The sequence below is a fragment of the Ahaetulla prasina genome, chromosome 4 (genome assembly GCF_028640845.1).
Source record: "Ahaetulla prasina isolate Xishuangbanna chromosome 4, ASM2864084v1, whole genome shotgun sequence".
In the NCBI taxonomy this organism is placed as follows: Eukaryota; Metazoa; Chordata; class Lepidosauria; order Squamata; family Colubridae; genus Ahaetulla; species Ahaetulla prasina.
The window spans coordinates 148382119-148403247 of record NC_080542.1 but is presented as its reverse complement, the minus strand read 5'-3'; the positions used below and the strand labels follow the sequence as shown (position 1 = coordinate 148403247).

The following is a 21129-nucleotide window of genomic DNA, read 5'->3' as shown; positions in this document are numbered from 1 at the left end:
AATTCAAAATACAGAGTCATTAAACAGGGCGCCGCCTTTCCATCTTAAATATTCCCATTTCATATTATAAAAATAAAACAATAAAAATAAATAAAAAATAGAATAGAATAGAATTTTATTGGCCAAGTGTGATTGGACACACAAGGAATTTGTCTTGGTGCATATGCTCTCAGTGTACATAAAAGAAAAGATACCTTCATCAAGGTACAACATTTACAACACAATTGATGATCAATATATCAATATAAATCATAAGGATTGCCAGCAACAAAGTTACAGTCATACAGTCATAAGTGGAAAGAGATTGGTGATGGGAACTATGAAACGATTAATAGTAGTGCAGATTCAGTAAATAGTCTGACAGTGTTGATGGAATTATTTGTTTAGCAGAGTGATGGCCTTCGGGAAAAAACTGTTCTTGTGTCTAGTTGTTCTGATGTGCAGTGCTCTATAGCGTCGTTTTGAGGGTAGGAGTTGAAACAGTTTATGTCCAGGATGCGAGGGATCTACAAATATTTTCACGGCCCTCTTCTTGATTCGTGCAGTATACAGGTCCTCAATGGAATTAGAATTAGAATAAAATAGAATAAAATAAAATATAAAATAAATTAGAATAAAATAAAAAACTGGAATAAACAATAAAATAGAGTAGGAGAAAATAGACTAGAATAAAATTTTAAAAGACAGTAGGAGAAAATAAAGAACAGAATAATATAAAATTATAACAAAATAAAATATAAATAATAAGATAAAATAAAAGACGGGTGCAAACACACACACATACACACACACACACACACACACACACACACACGGCCTGCACAATCTCAGCGGTTCTTCCCCCCCCCCCCGCCCCAAGGAAGTTTCCGCATTGACCTGCCAAACCTGCCCTGCAGTTCCTGCTGGGATGTTTGGGGGAGGGCCGGAGCCTGAAGGCGCCAGATGGGGCCTCCTTTCCTGCTTCCCTCTGAATTATGCCAAGAATTATTGCTGGGGCCTTGCCTAAGCGACTGGCGCACTGCCCATGCGCCTCCCCATGCCATTCTCCTGTCCCTTCAATCGGCGAAATAAACCTCTCGCTCTTACAGTCATTTTATTCTGCAGAGGGGTTGGACTAGATGACCTCCAATTCCAGTTTCCGGCTTGACCAGAGTCCCTTCCTACTCTTGTTATTTTGTCATTCCTTAAGAGTCCCCTGCTTAGAATAATGGGTTGGATTAGATGACCTTCAAGTTCCCTTTCAACTCTTATTCTGTAAGGGTCTCGTGCTCGAGGAGGGGGTTGGACTAGATGACCCCCAAGGTCCCTTCCACCTCTATTCCGATTTTATGGATTAATATGCTGTGCCAAGCTTGCTGTCCCTTTTACATTTCGCTCATTTCAATAAGCATACCGGTATTTGGAATTTTTCTACCCTCTTTCGGTTTCTCTTCTTGGCACAGGATCATGGGCGTGTAGCCTTTCTAGAAGGACCGGAAAACAGGGGGGGAAAAAAATAACAAAGCTATTTATAAAAATACTAAGCAGGCCCGTTATTAATTAATAGCCTCGGGGGTTCAAAAAATGAAGTTGAAAATAAAAAATTGGATTTCTGATGGGAAAAAATTGGCTTTTCCCCCTCTCTAAACTTTTTCTCTTGTAATTATCCAAAGCTAGAATTATTTCTTTTCTTTTTTTTTTTTAAAAAAAAGGATTATTGTGCAATATTTTTTCTCTGAAAAATCACCAGAAGAAAAAGCCTTAAAGATTATTATTGTTTTTTTCAAAGTGTGGGGAGTCCTCGATTTACAACAGTCCATTTAGTAACCATTCATAGTTATAAGGGTCTTAGGAGCATTTTTCATACTTACGACCACTGTAGCATCCCCATATAATGGGATCAAAATTCAGAGACTTGGCCATTGAATCATGTATATGACCGTTGCAGTATCCTACAGTCACGTGATCCCCTGTCTGCGACCTTCTGAGAGTACTGAAAAATGGGACTTACGACCGTTTTTTAACACTTACAACTGCTGCAGTATCCTGATGATCAACTGATGTTCCTGAAAAAAAGACTTCTGACCATTTTTCACACTTACGACCACTGCAGCATTTCTATGGTCACGTGATCTAAATTCAGATGCTCGACAACTGACTCATGTTTATGACGGTGGCAGCGTCCTGTGGTCATGCGACACCCCCCCCTTTGGCGACCTTCTGACAAGCCAAATCCAAAAGAAAGCCCGATTCACTTAACAACGATTTGATCAATTGAACATGTACAGTGATTCGCTTAACAACTGCAGCAAGAAAGGTCGTAAAATGGTACAAAACTCATTTAACGGAATGGAAATTTGGGGCTCAATTCCAGTCATATTGAGGCAGGAAACCTTCATACCATTTCGGACCAATGGTTGTCCAATCTCTTCTTCAATTCCTGCAATGCTCAGGAATACAATATAATTCTTATACAATAGAAGCATAGAGCTGGAAGGGACCTCAGAGGTCATCCAGTCCAACCCCTTACTCATATTACCAACCACAATATTTTTAATCTGCTGGATTTAGGAGCATCCTAAGAAGATGCTTGGATCCTCCTAACCTAGGATAAATTCCTAACCGATATCCACAGAAAATTGCCAGGACATGTCTCCAAGGAATCTCAACGGAGTTAAGTTTAAATTTAAATTTAAATAATAAATAATAAATAATAAATAATTAACAAACCGGGGCTTAAGCCTAAGCCCTTCTTAGCCTTTTACAACTGTGAGCAGGTCACTAGATTATGGCAGCAAAAATAGCAAAGGGCTTTGTAGAACTTCTACTATTGACGGCTATGTGAGGAAGCTAAATCGATCCATGTATTTCCCAGTTCTTCACGGGTTTAAAAGTTTTTAGATATGGATTTATCCAACCTGGTGAATTTAAGAGGGGAGGACTTCAGCTCCCATAATCCCCCAGCCGGCATGCTTTAAGAGGGGAGGACTTCAACTCCCAGAATCCCCCAGTTGGCTATGCTTTACAAGGGGAGGACTTCCACTCCCATAATCCCCCAGTTGGCTATGCTTTACAAGGGGAGGACTTCCACTCCCAGAATCCCCCATGTGGAATGCTGCAAGAGGGGAAGACTTCTTGCTTGTCAGGGAATTCTGGGAGTTGAAGTCCACCTGCCTTAAAGTTGCCAACGCTTTGAAGAGACTCTATTTCCTCACCAACGTGTTTGTCTATTAACTTTCGGCTGCGTAGGAGGGTGGGCGGACTACAACCTGTTTTTCTAGCCCTTTTATTTCTCCTTTTGCCCAGCTTCATTCAAACTGAAACCTGGGCTCAAAACAACAACAACAACCCTCTCAATTCCTCCTCCTGCTTTACCCCAAATCTCCATCCAAAATCCCTTAGAACTCTGGATTTACTCCGGGTTTTTCCTCCTCTTTGCAAATCATGAGGATCCTTTCCTTTTGGAGAGAAGGAGAAATTTGGATTTCTCCAGATTTTTTCACCCTGCATTGAGTCGGCTTCCCAAACGGGACAGGAGGGAGGTCGGGTCAGGTCTGCCACGGGATCTTGGCACGGCCTTTACCTGCTCGGCCATGGAAGCCACGGACAGCTGAGTCACGGTATCGAGTTCGGGAAGCGACAGCTGCTAAAGTGAGCCGGATTCTGGCAGCAGACAGGAAGCTTGTTGGACTACGGGGATGAAAAGGCTCTTACTATCCATCTATCGTCCCCTCTTAAAGCATGCCGGCTGGGGGATTGTGGGAGCTGAAATCCACCTGTCTTGAACTTGCTGCGGTTGTGATACAACACCCCAGAATATCTTTGTGGCTTTGGATGCAACCCGACAATACCGACACATTTCTGCTACTTTTACTCTGTGTCTGAAGCGGAACAGCCTTAAAGGAAGAATAAATCCTTATAATCCCCAACTAGAAGCCAGCCAGGGACCCACCCAGTTTGACGCTGACCCGCCTGATTTTTTCTTTATTTATTAACAAAAGCCCCAAGGCCGACACACTGCAGCTGGGTGACTCTGGATGGCACAGACATAGCATCGAAAACAAACAAGAAATTGCGCGATGGCAAACACACACACCCCCTGCAGCATGAATCACAACAATATAGAATTGTGGAATGAAAGAGTTGGAAGGGAGCTCGGAGGTCATCTAGCCCAACCCCCCTGATGAAGCAGACCTTTTGAGAATGACAGGATAACAGTTGGAAGGGACCTCGGAGGTCATCTAGCCCAATCCTCAACTCAAGCAGGAGATTCTTACAGAATCAGACAGGAACACAGTTGGAAGCTCGGAGGTCATCTAGCCCAACCCCAGGTCAACCAGGAGTCCCTTACAGAATCATGGAATAACAGAGTTGGAAGGGACCTTGGAGGTCGTCTAGTCTGACCCCTCTGCTCAATGACCCATATTTCTCAGCAAATCCCTCTTCTACTTGAGGGGCTGGCGAGAGAAAATAAAAGAAAACAGAAACAAAGAAGGAAGGAAGGAAAGAAAAAAGAGACAGAGAAATAAATAGAAAAAAGAAAAAGAGACAGACAGAAAGAAAAAGAGACATAGAAAGAGGAAAAAAGAGAAAGAAAAAGAGACAGAAAGAAAAGACAGAAAGAAAGAATAAAGGAAAGAGAAGAGACAGAGAAAGAAACAGAAACAAAGAATAAAACCCAGAAAGAAAGAGAAAGAAACAGAGAGAAAGGCGGAAAGAAAATAGAAAGAGAAGAGGGAGAAATGGAGAGAAAGAAAGAAAGACAGAAAGAAAAAGAAACAGAAAGAAAGAATAAAGGAAAGAGAAGAGACAGAGAAAGAAAGAAAGACAGAAAGAAAAAGAAACAGAAAGAAAGAAAAAGAAAAGAGACATAGAAAGAGGAAAAAGAAAGAAAGAAAAGAGAGAGACAGAAAGAAAGAATAAAGGAAAGAGAAGAGACAGAGAAAGAAAAGAGACAGAGAAAGAAAGAAAGAAAAGAGAGAGACAGAAAGGAGGGAAGGGGCGTGTCATCTCCGAGCCTGTAGCCCCGCCCCCTTCCTCCCCCTCCATGTCACGTGCCTGTAGCCCCGCCCCCCGCCCCGCGCGAATTCCCCGGATCCCGCTCGCTGCCCAATTTGGCGCCGAGAGCCCTTCCCCCCGCCCCCGCGCGCCGCCATTGGTCCGCGGGACTCTCTCTCGGCCGCCATTGGCCGGCGGGGGAGGCTGCGCAGGCAGCAAGTTCGGCTGCGCCTCCGAGGGCCTGGGCGGGGCGGCCCCTCCCGCCGGGCGCGCCTCCGGCCTTTGGAGTGCTATGCGAGGCTGCGTCTGGGGCTGGATGCTCGCCGCCTCCGGCTGCGTCGCCCGCTCGGACCGCCGCCTCCTTGCCAGCTCCGGTAAGCCGGGGCCCTGGTCCCGAAGGCGCGCAGAGCCCCCTCCAGCGGCGCCCCCTCCCCTCCCTGGGTGCCCGGGGGCGCCACCTTGACGCTCCAGAGGCGCCCCTGCAGGGCTGCTGCGGGCAATCGGGATGGAAGCGGGGGGGCAGCTGGGCGTTGTCCCTGGGGGGGGGATTTCCATGCGGGGGATCTTTCCAGAAGCCTCTTTGCAATGCGGTGCAATTGGGGAGGGGTCGTCGTGGTGGGGGCTCCCCTCCCTCCTTGGGGTGTGAGCCCCTCCCATCTCCGTTCCCCCCCTCCCTCTTTGCAATTTGCAAAAAATAAAAAATAATTCGTTACAAAAAACAGATATATTTTTTGCAATGTTACAATTGCTTTTTTTTTTTTCTCCTTGTCTCTTTCCTTTTTTTTTGGAGTTGGTTGCAAACTTCTTTTCCAGGCGGGAAGTGGGGGACTTTTTTTTTTTTTTGCAAAAAAAAAAAAGGGGGGGGCAGGGCTTAGCCAAGAGAAAATTTGGAGGCGGTGGGGAAGGGGGGGGCTTGTCCTGGATGCTTGGCAGAGCCTTTTTTTTTTTTGCAAGCAAGCAAGGGGCTGATGCCAGGCGGGAGGGAGGAGGAGGGTGAGAGCATTGGAGGAGTAGGAAAGTTGCAACATCATCGGGGGGTGGAACACCCATCATCCTGATCCTCAGGGTTGATGGGCCTTGGCATGAGGAGGAGGAGGAGGAGGGAGCAGAGGCCTGGCAGCAGAGAAATGTAATGCATTAAATAAATATATTATTCATATATGTGTGTGTGTGTGTGTATAGATATATGCATATATAGATGTATGTATGTATATAGATATAAGTATATATAAATGTCTAGATAATCTATGTATATAGATATATAATAGAATAGAAATAAGAGAATGGAACAGAACTGAATAGACAAATTGGAAAGGAGTGGAATGGAAACTTTATTGTCACTTTGAATGTACACTAATTGGCATACATATACAGCTGTCAAAGGGTCTCTTATGTATGTATGTATGTGCATATGTATATTATGAAAAATGTATACATTTAGGGTTTGGTTTTAATGGTGGAAGCCGCCCAGAGTCATAAGGGAGATGAGTAGTATGTATATATTGAATAAATATAGTATTGACAGCTATATATTTTAATGGTGCTAGCCGTACAAGGTCATGTGGTAAGGGAGATGGGTGGGATGGATATTTAGCAAATGAATAAATTGAGTAAATATAGTATTGATAGCTACTGTATATTTAAAAATACGTATGCTTAGGGATTCGTTTTAATGGTGGAAACCGCCCAGAGTCATCTTGCAAGGGAGTGGGTGGTACAGACATTGAACAAATGAATAATTTGAATAATCTATCCATATATTGAAAAATGTACCTATGTAGGGTTTCATTTTAAAGCAGGAAGCAGCCCAGAGTCATGTTTAAGGGAGATGGGCAGTATAGACGTTTAATATAAGAACAACATTGAATAAACGTATCTATCTATCTATCTATCTATCTATCTATCTATCTATCTATCTATCTATCTATCTATCTATCTATCTATCTATCCACACACACACTCTTTCCTTTTAATGGTGGAAGCTACCCAGTCACATTGTAGGAGAGATGGGTGGTATAGATGTTTAATAAATCAATCAATTGAATAAGTATGTGTGGATAGATAGAAAGATAGGTAGGTAGATATGGCTAGATATACATATAGAGGGAGACAATTAGATACAAACGATTGAGAGATGATAGACAAAGAGATGATGGATGGATGGAAAGATGGATATAGATGACAGATTGAGAGGGGGAAATGATGGATGGACAATATATGGATGGAGAAATGGGAGGAATGGATGGATAGAGAGAGAGATGGACAGATAGATAGATAGATAGGTGATAGATTAGAGATAGGTAGGTAGAGATATGGATGGAGAAATAGGGATGGATGGAGAGAGAGAGAGATGGATAGATGGATATGGATAGAGACTGATGATAGAGATAGAGATAGATAGATATATCAATATGGAGAGAGAGAGAGAGAGAGAGAGAGAGATGTTAGTTTATGTGTTCAGGCTTTCATTTTTAAGAGTGTCAGCTCCCCCGAGTCGCCTTGCGGCCGGATGGACCTGCAGGAAATTTAATAACCAATTAAAGAATAAATGCACGCAAACATCTGTCTGGCGCAGCTGCAGGCCCTCCCCAAGGACCCCCATCGCTCTGCCCGAACGCCAATCATAGCTTCCCCTCCCCCCCAAAAAACTTCCTTTCCCCATACAAAGCAATTCTCCTTCTTCACATAACTTGTGATTTCCACACAAACCCGCGCGAGGATATCTGGCTTCGATTTGGGATGGGGGCTTGGTTGGACCACCCCACCCCTCCTTTCCTCTCCCTTCCTTCCTTCCTGCTATGTGACGTGGTGAATTTAAATCACTGACTATTTATATCGCCGGGACAGATCCGGATTTAGCAACACCAGTTGTCATGGCCGAAGAATTAAAATGGGACAGGGGGTGGTGCCCGAAGGTTTCTGGGGTAGATTTGAACCCCAGAGCTGAGGAAGGGGTTTCTAGCTCACCCACCCACTCAGATGTTTTTAAATTTCTCTTCATTTTTACGGCCACGGGGGAAAAAAAAGGTTCGGCTTTCTTGAAAAGTTTGCAAAAGATTGCGGGATTTTCACACGAGTTGTGCAAGAATGGCAACTGGTCCTTGGCTTAACAACCACGATGGAGCTCGGGCGGGGGGGCTGTTGTTAAATGAGGCATTTCTTTAGTGAGTTTTGTCTCGTTGGCCGCCGTTGTTAAATGAATCATGGCCATTAATTAAGTTAGTAACCTGCTTGCGAAGTGAATGCAGGTATTCCTCCTCTTACGGCCGCAGGCGAGGCCCAAGTTTTGCGTTGTTAAGCGAGACATTGGTTCAGTGAGTTTTGCCCCATTTGGCCACCATTCTGGCCGCTGGCATTCAGTGAATCCCTGCTGTTGTTAAAAGAGTTCCACCGTCATTAAACGAATCTGGTTTCCTTCTTTTGTCAGAAGGTCGTCAAAGGGTATCACGTGACCTCAGAAGGATACGACAGCTGTACATGCGAACCAATTGCAGCATCTGAATTTGGATCACTGACTGTGTGTGTGTGTGTGTGTGTGTGTGTTTGTGTGTGTGTGTGTGTTGCTACAAAGGTCGTAAGTGTGAAAAACGGTCATATGTCACATTTTTTTCAGTGCCCTTGCAACTTGGAATGGTCACTTCAGTGAAACGATCACTATATAAGTCAAGGACTACTTGTATTGTGTGGTTTCGTTGGCTTTTGTACTTCCCACTAGCTCTGGATTGAGTTAAGTCCCCCCTCCGCATTGCGGCCCCGTGGCAACTTTTAAGACTGATGGACTTCCGCTCCCAGAATTCCTTAGTCATGGTTTGGCAGAAGAAAGCTGGGAGTTGAAGTCCACAGACTTAATAGAATAGAATAGAATAGAATTTATTGGCCAAGTGTGATTGGACACACAAGGAATTTGTCTTGGTGCATCTGCTCTCAGTGTACATAAAAGAAAAGATAACTTCATCAAGGTACGACATTTACAACACAATTGATGGTCAATAAATCAATATAGATCATAAGGATTGCCAGCAACAAGTTATAGTCATACAGTCATAAGTGGAAAGAGATTGGTGAGTTGAAGTCCACAAGACTTAAAGTTGCGAAGGTTGGGGTACCCCAATCTTAAAACATTCTTTGACCTAAAGACTTCAGTAATCACTTAAGTGCTAACAAGGTTTGGGTAAAGCCAAGAATGCCGGTTTAAAATTGGGTTGTCATTTATACTTGGCAGAGAAACTAGCTTACAATAGTTCTGAATATATTTTCGACTTGTAAATCGTTCATTGATATGCGTTTGCCTAGAGGCACCCTTGGGCTGCCTTTGATTGTCCAAATATTATCCAGCCTTTTGACAAGCCATGATCCTACCTAAAAGGAACCCGGCTAGTCCTCAACTTACAACCTCGGTGGACTCCAAAATTCCTGTTGTTAAGCGAAACATTGATTTAGTGAGTTTAGCACCATTTGGCACCGTCGTTAAGTGAATCTCCGCAGTTCAGTTAGTAACCCGGTTGGGATGTGAATACAGCCAGTTCCTCGACTTACGACCAAAATTTATGTTGTTAAGCGAAACATTGATTTAGTGAGTTTAGCACCATTTGGCACCGTCGTTAAGTGAATCTCCGCAGTTCAGTTAGTAACCCGGTTGGGATGTGAATACAGCCAGTTCCTCGACTTACGACCAAAATTTATGTTGTTAAGCGAGACATTTGTTTTGCCTCTTTTACGGCCTTTCTTGCCACCATCGTTAAGTGAATTGCTGCAGTCATTAAGTTAGTCACCCAGTTGTTAAGTGAATCTGAATCTAGCTCCTCCCATTGATTTCGCTTGTGGGAAGGTTGCAAAAGGATCAGGTGACCTTGGGACCATTGTAAATATGAGTCAGTTGCTGAACGTCTGAATTTTGATCCTGTGACCGTTGTCAGTATGAAAAAGAGTCCAAAGTTCCCTTTTTTCAGTGACGTCGTAACGTGGAACGGTCACTAAATGAACCGTTGTAAGTCAAGGACTAACTACATTGTTGACACATCTTTTTAAGTCCCAAGATTGAGTAAAATCATTTTAAATAATTTAAAATTCCCACTGACTTGGACTCCTTGTTCTCTTCAGTTTGTTTAATTGAATACAGCCCGTCCTAGACTTACGATGGTTCACTTAGCAACGGTTTGAAGTTACAACGGCACTGAAAAAAAAGGGACTCTGGATGCTTTTTCATACTTAACGATCCTTGTGGTCACATGATAAAGTGATATCCTTTTGCGACCTTCCAATGGGGAAGCCGGATTCACTTAACGACTGGATGACTAACTTAACTGCAGTGATTCACTTCATGACGGTGGCAAGAAAACTTGTAAAACGGGGCAGAACTCAAGAAATGTCTCACTTAACAACTGAAATGTGGGGTCGTAAGTCGAGGACTTCCCGTATTTCAAATTTCCACATCAGCGTGCCCGTCACTAAGCTATCCAAGCTAGAAACTTACGAGGAGCCTAAAGTTTTTGGCACTAAGCCAGACGGTTGTTAAGTGAATCTTGTACCATTTTACAACCTTCCCACAGTGGTTTAGTGAATCGCACCAGTTAGCAACACGGTCGTTAAATGAATCTGCCTTTCCCCATCGACATTCTGGGTCAGAAGGTTACAAAAGGGGGATCACATGACGCTGGTGCGCTGCGACTGTCATAAATATAAATAAAATAAATAATAAATAAATATGAGACCTTTGCCAAGTGCCTGGATTTTGATCCCCTTGGGGAATACTATGATGGTCGTAAGTGTGAACAACGGCCCTGAGTCAATTTTTTCCCAGCTGTTCTAATTTGAAATGACTGCTGTAACGCAAGGACTACCTGGAACACGGTCGTTAAGCAAATCTCCCCCCCCCCCCCATCCCCGAGCTGACAGCTTGTTGGAACGTCGCAGAAATGGCATCCCGGGATTGCATTAATCTCGGGACCCTGGGGATGCTACGACGGTCGTGAGTGTGAAAAATGGCCCTTAAGTCTCTTTGTTCAGTGACGTTGTAACTTGGAACGGTCACTAAACGAATTGTTGTAAGTTGAGGACCACCTGAATGGCTGGATTTTTTTTTTTGTTCCTCTTCCTTCCCCATCGCTTTTTCCCTCCTCTATCTTTTGGAGTTTCATCAAATTTCTAAATATTCCGAATGTTCTTTTTTGTTATAATTAACGTTAATTAAAGGCCCGGAGTCCCATTTTTTAATCAAAGGCGAAAGAAAAAAAGAACAATTAACAATGTGAATAATGAGCAATTAAGCCTGCAAAATCCTAGCAACAAATAAAATGAACAATTAAGGGAACTTAATGGCCCTTGACTTATGACCGTTTGTTTACTGACCGTTGGAAGCCCTGAAAAATGGGATTGAGGACTGTTTTTCAAGCGTAGCGAGGGTTGCGACATCCCCGAAATCTGGACACTTGGCATCTGACTCGTGTTTGTGACGGTTGCAGCGGCCCAAGTTCACCGACCTCCTTTTGCGACCTTATGACGTGCAAAGTCAGTGAGGAAGTCGATGCATTGAAGGACCAGGGGACCAACTGAACGTTTGCAGGGATTCACTTAAACGACTCCAGCAAGAAAAGGGTAGAAAATTCACTTTAGAAATTCAGCAACAGAAATGCTGAGTTCAATTGTGGTCATAAGGTGAGGACTTTATGTGGAGATGGGGAGAAACAGGCTCAAGCTCAATCCCTCCAAGACAGAGTGGCTGTGGATGCCGGCATCCCGGTACAGTCAGCTAAATCCGCGGCTGACCATCGGTGGCGAGTCATTGGCCCCGATGGAGAGGGTGCGCAACTTAGGCGTCCTCCTGGATGAACGGCTGTCTTTTGAAGATCATTTGACGGCCGTCTCCAGGAGAGCTTTTTACCAGGTTCGGCTTGTCCGCCAGTTGCGCCCCTTTCTGGACCGGGAGGCCCTATGCACGGTCACTCACCCCCTCGTGACGTCTCGCCTGGATTACTGCAATGCTCTCTACATGGGGCTCCCCTTGAGGAGCACCCGGAGACTCCAGGTAGTTCAGAATGCGGCTGCGCGGGTGATAGAGGGAGCCCCTCGTGGCTCCCGCATAACACCCATCCTGCGCAGACTGCACTGGCTTCCTGTGGCCTTCTGGGTGCGCTTCAAGGTTTTGGTGACCACCTTTAAAGCGCTCCATGGCATAGGGCCGGGTTATTTACGGGACCGCCTGCTGCTACCGAATACCTCTCACCGACCCGTGCGCTCTCATAGAGAGGGACTCCTCAGGGTGCCGTCAGCGAGGCAATGTCGTCTGGCGACGCCCAGGGGAAGGGCCTTCTCTGTGGGGGCTCCCACCCTCTGGAACGAACTACCCCCCGGACTTCGTCAGCTTCCGGACCTTCGGACCTTCCGCCGCGAGCTTAAAATATACTTATTTAATTGCGCAGGACTGAGTTAGATTTTAAATTTCGGGGTTTTAAATTGGGTTTTATTTCTATATTTTTAATTATTGGGCTGTTAGAATAAGTTTTTTAATTGTTTTTATATTGTATTTATGTGTTTTTTAAGTGCCTGTAAACCGCCCTGAGTCCTTCGGGAGATAGGGCGGTATATAAATATGATCAAATAAATAAATAAATAAATACACACACATATCCATCTCTCTCTCTCTCTCTCTCTCTCTCTCCTTCCCCTCCCTCTCTCTTTCCATCCATCCATCTCTCTGTTTTCTATCTATCTGTCTGTCTGTCTGTCTATCTATCTATCTATCTATCTATCTATCTATCTATCTATCTATCTATCTATCTATCTATCCATGCATATTTATCTGTCTGTTTATCTCTTTACTTCTGTCTACGTCTCTCTTTCCCCTTTTCTCTCTATTTATCACTCTATCTCTTATCTGTCTGTCTGTCCCTCTCTCTCTTATATCTATCCATCTCTCTCTATCCATCTCTTCTCTCTTTCTATTCTCCCTCGCTCCCTCGCTCTCTCCTCCGTTTCTTTCTCTCTCTTTCTTTCTTTCTTTCTTTCTTTCTTTCTTTCTTTCTTTCTTTCTTTCTTTCTTTCTTTCTTTCTTTCTTTCCCGCCCCTCTTCTACCAACAACTGGAAGGGTTCCCTTAACAACAGCGTTGCTCCCTGCAGAGCAGCACAGATTCCCTTAACACAAGTGAGAAAAGTCGTAAAACCAACCCAAACTCGTGGTTAAACTTAATTAACCAGGCACATTTTTTCCGGCTCCATTGTGATCATAAATCGAGGATTAACCTGTATCCCTTCCCTGGGATTGCAGAAGAGAACCATTTGAGGGGCCCATGAGGTCCTGCAAAGAGGCTCCGGGCCCCTTCATTGGCCCTTGGCCACATCTGGAGCGCTCGCTCCCTCGGGATGAATTGGGACGCATTGATATTTTCGCTCTGCTCTTTTGTGTTCTCCCTGCTAAGCGACGGTTGCCAAATTCAGAGTCCAAGAATTAGTAATGAGTATGTAATGACCGTATTGCCTAAATGGCCCATTTATTCCTTTTTATTTTCTTATTTTTTGCTCATATTTTGCCATGTTAACCCTCTTGGCTCCTCTCCTTATTTTAATGGGCCAGTATCGGTTGAGCTCCCTGAGTCTGCAAGATTCAAATCTGATTTAATTGTGGTTTACCGGTTTTCTGAACAATAATCCCATTGTTTCCACCCTGGAATTAACGTGCAATTACTTCTCCTATCTAAGTCCTTAAGAATTACAATGACCTGCCCAAATTTAGATGAATTAGATCAATAATGTGAAATAGGGAAGCGAGGGGATTGACTTAAATTCAAAAGAAGTAATCCTTGATTTACAACTATTGGTTTAGTGACGGTTCGAACTTGCCATGGGGCGGAAAAAAATGTAATTTAGGACCGTTTTTCACTCTTACGACCATTGCGGCATCCCCATGGTCACATGGAGGGGAGGACCAGAATCCCCCTGGCAGTGTGCTTTTAGAGGGAAGGACTTCAACTCCCAGAATTCCCCAGCCAGCATGAATTCTGGGAGCTGAAGTCCACACATCTGAAAAACTCTGAGAGGGAGAAACGGGGCCCTAGAAGCTGTAGATACTCCACCTCTGGATAATTTTATTAACGAGAAGGTTGAGCTAGATGATCTTTGAGGTTCCTTCCCATTCCACAAGTCCGTGATTCTGGGAGGGAGGAAAAGCAGGCCTTCAAAAATATGAGAGTTTAGTGGCATTTTGTAGGCTTGATAAATTAGCTTTTTTCCCCAGTTTTTTTTTTGTTGGGGGCAGAGAATGTTGCCGTAGGCAGAAAAAAAGGTCAGTTATTATCAATGGAAATTTTGAATGTATGAGAGGCATTCATTCCTGCAAATGCCTCTTTTGGATAAGAAAAAAAATATCTTTTAAAAACTTGGGATTTTCTCCCATTTTCTGAAAGTTAGGGTCGTCCGTAGACATTTGGCTGTTTTGGGGGTATGCACAGAGCGAGTCTGGGAAGGGGTCTTGATTGGATTTAATCTAAGAAGAGTTGGAGAATGGATAATATTGAGGAAGGGGGGAACCCGGAAAAAGCACGAGAAATTGTGTGTTGGATAGAGAACGGAATTTTTATATCAATAATTGAAGATAATAAATCGTAGCTCGGGGTTGAATTGTAGCGCTCTCTGAGCTGGGTGGTTTTCTTGCAGAGGTTTCATGATCCAACTAGGTTACAGCATCAGTGGTAGAAGGGAATAGAGTTGAGGAGGAGGTGGGGAGAAAGAGGAGGACTATATGATCTTTGGTGCCCTCAATGCTTGGTAATCTTTTTGCAGATGTTTCATCAGTGGTAGCCATCTTCTTCGTCCTCCTCCCTGCAACCCCCCACCCCCACCCACTTCTAGCACTGATGATGTTCCCTAGTTGGGTCATGAGATGTCTGCAAGGAAACCACCAGGCTCAGGGACCACACAGTTCAACCCTCCCTACAAAGATTTTCTTCTGTTCAAACCCAAGATTGTTTTCCAACGGAGTAGAAGCTCTAAGTGGTTTGTTTAATTATGGCTTAGCCTGCTCTCTGAACCCAGTCATTGTGGTTACGTCAATCGCCGTGGGGAAGCCAACCATGGTTTGGCTTCATGTGTCAGTCCCTCTTGGCTGTCCCGCAGCATCAAAAAACATTTTTAAAGACTTCTTCGAATTCTTAGGGACTAGTATCATTCTTCTTCTTCTTCTTTTTTTTTTTTTTTTAGTTCTGCTCCCCGGGAAGACGTCCGACATCGTTGGTCGCGCAATACAGGTAGCCCTCGACTTACAACCATTCATTTAGTGACCATTCAAAGTTACAGCGGTGCGGAAAAAAGGGACTTAAGACTCTGTTTCATACTTATGACTGTTGCAGTGTTCCCCGTGGTCATCAGAGTTGGGACGCTTGGTAACTGGCTAGTATTTATGATGGTTGCAGTGTCCTGGGGTCACGCTTTTGCGACCTTCTGCCAAGCAAAGTCAATGGAGAAGCCAGATTCAGTGAGTCACTGAAGAGCTGCAGTGATTCACTTAACGACGGTGGCCAGAAAGATGTTAAAATTGCAGAGATTCAATTAACAATGAGCCAGCAAGGTCATACAATGGGGCCAACTCACTTAACAATCAACCACCTCCACAGCGTCAGCGATTCACTTAACAGTGGTGGCCATAAAGGTTGTAAAATGGAGCAAAGCTCACTTAACAACCAGCAACCTTAAAAAAAATGTAGCGATTCACTTAGGAACAGGGCCCAGACAAACTCACTTAACAACCAACAGGCTTTACAGTGCCAATGATTCACTTAACAACGGGAGCTAGAAAGATCATACAGTGGAGCCCAACCCACTCAACAACCAACAACCTTCACAACTCGTGCAATTCACTTAATCACGGTGTCCAGAAAGGACGTAAAACAGGCCACAGCTCCGTTAAGAGTGGAAAGTTTGGGGTCCCTTGGGGTCGTAAGTCGAGGACTACCCAAACTCATGCCCTGTTGGCCGCAACCGATTGTGTCAGTTGTGAGAGCGGCTAATCAGAAAGTTGGTCACAGGCCAGGATTGATCATTTGAAACGCAAGCCCTGATTTGCTCTTAGGGTGTTCAATTCCTCACCCTCCTCCCCTCACGCCTTTGGCCCCGGGTTCAGCCGAAATCTGGCACCACGTTGCCTTTTGAACTCAAGGCCTGCTTTGGAAAGAGCGTGTGGGCTCAGGCGGGCTGTGGAATGCGGTTGGTTAACCTTCTTTTTCCAAGCCTGACAATGATGGTTTGTTTCCGCTGGCCCGAAGCCTAGGTCCTCGAAGGCGAAAGCAGGGTGGGGTGGGGAGGGAGCCACCCAGATTAACCCGTGTTAAGCCGGGATGAAAATCTCGGTTTATGCGCAGAATCCAAGATAATTTCAGCAAGTCCTCGAGTTACGACCCCAAATTCAGGTCGCTAAACGGAGCAGAAACCCCGTTTAGGAAACCTCATTTATGTCGTTTACATACCACCACAATTGAACCCAAGATTTCTGTCGCTAAGCGAGACACTTGTTCAGTGAGTCTGGCCCCCTGTGGCGACCTTTCTTGCTGCCATCGCTAAGTGAATCCCTGCTGGTGTTCACTAAGTCACACGGTTGTTAAGTGAAACACGGTTGTTAAGTGAAACCTAACTTCCTGCTTGTTGGAAGGGTGCCAAAAGGGGATCGCGTGAGCCCAGGAGGCAGCAACCGTCATAACTATGAGTCAGTTGCCAGGTGTCTGAATTTTGATCCCGTGAGGGTAGGGATGTTGCAACGGTGTGAAACAGATTCCTAAGCCCTGTTGTGAGTTCGAACGGTCGCTAAGTGAACTGTTCTGAGTCGTGGACTAAGTGTTCACTTAGCGACCGTTCAAAGGAACAACGCAAAAAGTGACCTCAGACCGGTGTTCACACTTAAAGACCATCATATCATCCCCCTCGTCACATGACCGCAATTCAGACATTTGGCGACTAACTCGTATTTATGACCGTGGCAGCGTCCTGGGCTCATTTGATCCCCTTTCAAGTCAGCGGAGAATCTTGATTTGTTTAATGACCCCACTCTGCACTGATTCGTTTAAAAACAGTGGCAAGAAAGCTCATCAGAAGAGGCAAAACTTCCTTTAACCAACGTCTCACTTAGCAGTGGGCTCAATTGCGATTGTAAGTCGAGGACTGTAAAAATATAATTTCTGCCCGGAGACCCTTTAGCTAGATAAATTTGGACCTTCATTGCAGTCATAACTCGAGGACTATAAAAATATAATTTCTGCCCGAAATTATTGTTATTGTTTTCCAATTTGATGACGTCCTCGACTTACGACCGTCACGGCCAGCCTTGACCAACGTATGTAAGGTCTTCACACAACCTTCCTATGATGGTCACATAGTAAGACAGTTGTCAAACAGGATCATTGTACGACGGTTGTTGCAACGGTCACTGAGTGAATCCCACCGTGGTTAAACAAACATGGTTGTTAAGCGAAACCTGTTGTTTGCTATCGCCCTGACAGCTGGAATTTCAGACATATGTTCGTTCTTTTTTCCTTCTACGTTGGTTGTAACTTGGAACTGTTACTAAGTCAGTTGTCATACAATGAGGACTTCTGGTGACAAGATTTATCAAAGATTGCAGCACATCTGGAGTCAGCTTGCTGCAGGGTGGATGGGTGACTCTGCCCCATGGTCTTTGGAGTACCACTAGTTTTTTTCGGGCTGCACATAATCTTAGCTTGTTCTGACTAGCCAGGTTTAAACCATGAATATTGGAAGTCAAATCTGTACGTGAAGGAACCTAGATTTCTCAAATACAGGTAGTCCTCGACTTACAACTATTCGCTCAGTGACCCTTCAAAGTTGCAACGGCACTGCAAAAAGGGAATTGTGACAGTTTTTCACACTTACGACCGTTGCAGCATCCGCAGGGTCACGTCACCCAAATTTGGACACTTGGCAATTGACTCATAGTGGGGTCAGTAGGGAGTTGGTTGGACTGGAAGACCTCCGGGGTCCCTTCCAACCCTGTTACTCTATGATTGTGTAAGGGTCTCCTGCTTGAGTAGAGGGTTGGACTCGATGACCTCCAGATGCGGCCCGTGGGGTGCTTAGATTTGGCCTGGGGGGCCACCCTGGAAAGAGCGAAGGACCCTCCCGCGGTGCCTCTGCCAGCGAAACGGAGGTCGGAGGTCGGGAGGGCTGCGTGCGACCCTCCCATGCTCTGCTTTCCCTGGCAGGAGGTGGCAGGGGCCATCGCAGCTGAAAACTGAGCTTGGGAGCCCATTTTCACGGGCAGCATTTGGGCCACCACAGCCCCCCCTCACCCCCCCCACACGAGTGACGTCGAGCTAGACACACACACACACACACACACACACACACACACACACACACACACACACACACACACACAGGTCAAACACAACCCTGATGCGGCTCTCAGTGAAATGGAGTTTGAGACCCCTGGACTAGGAGGCCTTTTCCTTCCTTCCTTCCTTCCTTCCTTCCTTCCTTCCTTCCTTCCTTCCTTCCTTCCTTCCTTCCTTCCTTCCTTCCTTCCTTCCCTCCTTCTAACTACCATCTGTCATTCCCTTTCCATTCCCTTCCATCTTTCCATCCATCCATCTATCCCTCTCTATTTTCTTCCTTCCTTCCTTCCCTCCCTCCCTCTCTCCTCCCTCCCTCCTTCCTTCCTGCTATCCATCCATCCATCCATCCATCCATTACTTTCTATCCATCCATCTATCTATCACTATCATTCACTTTCCATTCCCTTCCATCTTTCCATCCATCTATCCCCCTCTATTTCCTTCCTTCTTTCCTTCCCTCCCTCTCCCATCCCTCCCCCTCTCTCTCTCTTCTCCTCCCCATCTCCCTCCCTCTCTCCTTTCTTCCTTTCCCTCCCTTCCTCTCCCTCCCTTCCTCTCTCTCTTCTCCTCCCCGTCTCCCTCCTTTCTTCCTCTCCTTTCTCTTCCTCCCCCTCCCTTCCTCTCTCTCGCTCTCTTCTCCTCCCCTCCCTCTCTCCTTTCTTCCTCCCTTCTCTTCCTCTCCCTCCCTTCCTCTCTCTCCCTTTCTTCTCCCTGTCTCACTCCTCCCTCCTTTCTTCCTTTCCTCCCTTCCTTTCCTCCCTTCCTCTCTCTCTCTCTCTCTCTCTTCTCCTGCCCGTCTCCTCCCTCTCCTTTCTTCCTCTCCTCCCTTCCTCTCCCTCCCTTCCTCTCTCTCCTCTCTTCTCCTGCCCGTCTCCCTCCCTCTCTCCTTTCTTCCTCTCCCTCCTTTCCTCTCCCTCCCTTCCTCTCTCTCTCACTCTCTTCTCCTCCCCTGTCTCCCTCTCTCTCTCCTTTCTTCCTCTCCCTTCTCTTCCTCCCCTCCCTCCTCCCTCTCTCCTTTCTTCTCCTCCCTGTCTCTCTCCTCCTCCTTTCTTCCTCTCCTCTCTTCCTCCCCTCCCTTCCTCTCTTTCTCCCTCCCTCCCTCTCTCCCTTTCTTCTCCTCCCCTGTCTCTCTCCCTCCCTCCTTTCTTCCTCTCCCTTCTCTTCCTCCCCCTCCCTCCCTCTCTTTCTCTTTCCCTCCCTCTCTCCTTCTAAGGCGAGGCAGCCCACTTCCCGAGCAAACTCCAAACACACACACACAAAAACCCCTTTGGATGGAATCTGGCCACGGACAATGATCTCATCCAGCTGACTCAACCAACCCGACATAAAAAGAAAGAAAGAGAAAAAAACAACCCTGGCTATTCGCTCCAAACCAAATCGGGCCTCCCCATTGTGGCGCATGCCGTGGTCGGCAGAGGAGGGGCTGGCACGCCTCTCGCAGCCAGGAAGGATGTCGCAGCAGGAAACGGCAACTGCACAACTTGTGCGGCCCATGATCTCCGCAGCCCTGTGAGGCTGGAAGGTTTGGGATGGATGTTGTTGCGACTTCCGGCCCGCGAGCCAGGAAAGAGGGTGATTCGAACCCGGGACTTCTGGAGACTCAACTGACCCCTGAAGTCTTGGAAGGAGATAACAGACAGTCCTCGGTATTACGACTGCCGTTAAGTCCGACATTCGCCATCGCTGATAACGATTGTTGGATGTGTTTTGTGTCCTTTTAAGCCTTTCCTCCCACCGTTGCCCTTAGCAACACGGTTGTTAAATTAATTCAGTGTCAATGCGGGAGCCAGATTGGGCTTAACATCCGCCTCCCTAACTTAACAATGGCAATCATTCACTTAACAAAAGGGGGGTGGGGAAACTCACTTAACGACTTAGCAAGAGTAAAACATTGGCTTCCGTTGCGGTCATAAATCAAGGACTACCTGGAATGGTTGAAGCCATTGTGAAGTGTGTCTCGATTGTGGGCCCATCATTTGTCAAATCTGCCCGTTTCCCCCCCCTCCCCCTTTCAATTGTCATTTCGATGGCCATCCGGGACGTCCTTGAGTTACGACCGTTCATTTAGTGACCGATCTTAACTGATTTCAATTTATAGCGCAGTCGAAAAAAAGATGAATATGATTGAGATATACCTATATAGGCCCAACTCGCCTTACAGCTCTTTATTGAATGACATTTCCAAGTTACAACGGCATTGAAAATTGGGATTTATATAACAGGTCCTTGCACTTATGACCATCGCAACTTCTTCACGGTCACGGGATCAAAATTCGGGCACTGGGCATGAATTTACTATCTAACCGTCATCGTCTTCCTCCCCAGCCGGCTTCCAACAAGCAGAGTCAGTGAGGGAAGCCCAATTCGCTTAATGACTGTGCAATTCATTTAACGACCGCACTGATTCTCTTAACGATGGTGCCCAAAAGTTCTGTTCGCTGTCCTTCGCCTATCGGCCAGTCTTTGGGTTGCCAACCTGAAATTTCATTGCCTCCTAATGAGATTTATTTCCGACTTCTTTGGAATAATTTTATGACGTTAACAGCCGATGAAGCAAAGTCCTTGTTTTTCTCAATTACTCAGTGACTAAAAATAAGATACGTGAGCTAAATAAAGCATAATCCACATAATAAATCAGCTTTTTCTTGACCCGAGAAATATGGCGCCTGGCAGTTCATTGGAAAAATATCTGCCATTCTCCATGCTAAGAGGGGAGGACTTCCACTCCCAGAATTCCCCAGCCGGCTCTGCTTTAAGAGGGGAGGACTTCCACTCCCAGAATTCCCCAGCTGGCTCTGCTTTAAGAGGGGAGGACTTCCA

The 21129-nt window shown here is 45.6% G+C and overlaps 1 protein-coding gene across 27 annotated transcripts in view; it reads left to right on the top strand.

The window, feature by feature from the left end:
- The first annotated feature begins 5180 nt into the window (after window positions 1-5180).
- The window catches only part of LOC131198937 (protein piccolo-like), a 135380-nt gene continuing 119431 nt past the window's right edge, over window positions 5181-21129 (top strand). For 18 of the 27 annotated variants that reach the window (XR_009155201.1, XR_009155199.1, XR_009155197.1 and 15 more), the window contains exon 1: window positions 5183-5351. The gene's annotated coding sequence lies outside the window, so the exon portion shown is untranslated. Of the gene's footprint in view, window positions 5352-15169; window positions 15217-21129 lie in introns of all 27 variants that reach the window. The other 9 variants (XM_058184257.1, XM_058184265.1, XM_058184267.1 and 6 more) reach the window with 4 other exon arrangements.